General features: G+C 34.2%; 1 pseudogene; it reads right to left on the bottom strand.

The window, feature by feature from the left end:
• On the bottom strand, positions 413-1,672 carry LOC107610107 (annotated as a pseudogene).

Here is a 2,978-nt window from a genome sequence, read left to right as displayed (position 1 = left end):
AAACCCTTAAACCCTTCACTAGGCCACTTCATACTGCTTTTTAACATTGTGAAAGCCAGCATAATCAACATTAAATAACTAATTATTATGCAAAAACTAAATCATGTTATTAAAATAAACTTTATATAAAAATACAAACGTAAACTCACACAGGAAAATTAAAAAAATAAAAAGAAAAGAAAATAAATTCACTGCAAAGTCATCACTTTGCAAAGTAAAATTTACAACATCTAAAACACACTATTGAAGTAATGTTAGACATTGAAATGTTAATAAAGTTGGCTCTAGCCTCGGTTGCTACAGCCTTCGCAAGCATTGTCTTTCCAGTACCAAGGGGGCCAAAGAGTAGTATTCCCTGGTGACAATGGCAGTGAAGTTAACAATGAGTGCCTCTGAACCATATTTAGCCACACCTGCTGAACTCTCCAGGAATGTGAGCTTCTCTAAGAACCCAAGGGAAGCTGTCCCAAGTGCCAGAACATACACTATCAGCCCAAACAACACGTGCCATGGGATTGATTGACTTCTTGGTGATTCACTCCCTCCAGGATAGAAAAACATCACAAACCCAAATATCCACTGCATGCAGGTGTATTAATTAAAGAATAAATCTCATTCTTATCATTAAATAAAAATACAAAGGACAAAATTGGTCCAAAACAAACTTGTCCTCCACCATTATCTAACTGGAAATCATGAGAAGTTACTCTGTTATAATAGAGATTATACTTCAAAATCATTGTGATGTCAGATTGAATTAAACTATATGATGAATTATTTATTTAATTTGTCACAGCGTTAAGATTGATACTTGTCATTTTGGCAAGCCTTATTATAACAAAATTTCTCATTGTGTATTTTTCTTAATGCATGCCAAACTCTTATATGCACGTAGGTTTAGCTGTTTAAAGTTTAATTAATCTACGATTTCAATGGTTTTACCTGAATCCCATAAAGGGAAATAACTCCAATGCCAAGCCATGCATGCAAGCTGTACATATTGGCGATGCCACTTTCATTATGATTCTTGAAGGCAGCACAAATTCCAACTATTCCAAGTATCAGTGCAATTCCGTGGAGAATAAGATGTATCAACTTCTTAATTTCCTTCTTCATGGGTAGAGCTTTGTAAGTTATGATAGCTACAAGTAACCGAAAAATATAAAGGGAAAAAATATGAGACCTATAATAATTATGCAAGTTGAAGACAACAGAGAATTGTAGAAATAGTTACACATTAGTTCATAAAACGGTATCTTGTGAAAGTTTTTTGGTTACCTTCACCTCCCATGATTATTAATCCAATTAGCATAAGAACAGGATGGATCTGTATCAAGAAAAAGGAATACGTAAGTTAGGGGTAATTCACTAACTATATATTGACAATTTATATATAATAATAGTCACAAATATAAGATATATAAGGGCTTAATATAGATTAGTAACTTCAACTTGTGTAATATTATATGATTATCTTGTGTTATATATAAATGATTGTATTAAAAACTAAACCCAGTCCCAAATCAGTTTAGCTACTAATTCATCAATGTAATGGTAGGAGAAAAAAGCCACGCCTGAAGTGTATGTTCCAAAGCCAGACCATGACAATAGCAGCCACTGCTAGAAGGTGAGCTACAAAGGTAAATGGAAGAGTAGGAACTCCCAACCCCATCTTCAATCTTTTCTCCTTTTGTCTCTTTCGCAAGCATTGTCTGTAGAGGAAGCATGACTAACTCCTTCAAGGTGTCTTTCACATTTTCTAAAGCCCCAATATCATCAAAAGTGACCCCAATATCACTTGGAGAAATCACATTAGCAAGCAGTTTTTCTCAAATTCATTTTCAGTAACCAAATCCTGAGAAAAATGGGGAAGGGGAAAAAGAAAAACAACAATAGGAATTAATAAGTGAAGAATAGTCCGCATATATTTCAGTAAAGAACCACCAACGAAACAAGTAATTGAAGTTCCATCTAAAAAATATGTTTACGAGGCTACAATGCAAAATTCAATTACAGTTGGCCATGGGTGCGGAAGATTTGATTCAAACAGTAATAGGCACAACAAAAGAAGGGAAACAGAAGTGAGGATCAAGAAACAAACAAACAATATCTTCAAACTTAAGCAACAAATTCAGAACAGAACAGAATGGAATAGAACTGAATAGTCATAATTATCAGACAAAGTCTTCCCTAAAGCAAAGAAATCCAGTGTTCAAATCACTAACATTTTAGTTAAAGCTTGCTTTAAGTCACAATCCATTTCCACTGCAACTAACCAAATTTCAGTTTTTATGAGACATTTTAAAGCAATAAAATAGTCAAAAAAGAATATCTTAACAGAAACTACATTGGCTACAGCATACTTAAGCAGCAGTGATAGGCACTTCTCGAGCAAAGCACAAGCACAAGCTATGCTATGAACCTTAGGCATTCAAGAGAGCTCACCTTCCTTATTACATTCAGGGTCTTCGGGAATCATCAATTCATTATTAGGGTCATCTGGTAAGTCTTGGAGCCTATCCTCAAACCAGCTTTGTATCTGAAATCTCCCCGAAATTAAAGGATTAATAAAGAAAGAAACAACATCAGAAACAAAAATTCATCAGCTAAGAAAATGTGTGAACCTCAGTCCATCTAACTGCAGGTTTCCCGACACGGCCAGCAGAGCGGCTGCACTTATTTAAATAACAGAAGTAATTTATATTGTTGCAAAAAAATATACAATTGAATTGGTTTAGATCGATTTGTGATCTCTACTTTTTTTTATTGAGAATTAGTTTGAGATTCTACTTTTATGTTATTCTCTCTTTCACTTTATATCTTTTTGGTGATTAATCTACTCTAACTAAGAGCACTCAATCATTATGAATGGGATCGAAGAATAACATGCCAAGGGATTAGAGGAGTTTTATGCCTACAACTACTCAAAGGATAATCTAAGTTTATACTACTTGAAACTTGCATCACCAAGCATGAAG

This window comes from Arachis ipaensis, chromosome B01, assembly GCF_000816755.2.
Source record: "Arachis ipaensis cultivar K30076 chromosome B01, Araip1.1, whole genome shotgun sequence".
NCBI classification, from domain to species: Eukaryota; Viridiplantae; Streptophyta; class Magnoliopsida; order Fabales; family Fabaceae; genus Arachis; species Arachis ipaensis.
Note: the sequence above shows the minus strand (reverse complement) of the source record. Positions and strands in the feature narration are given on the sequence as shown.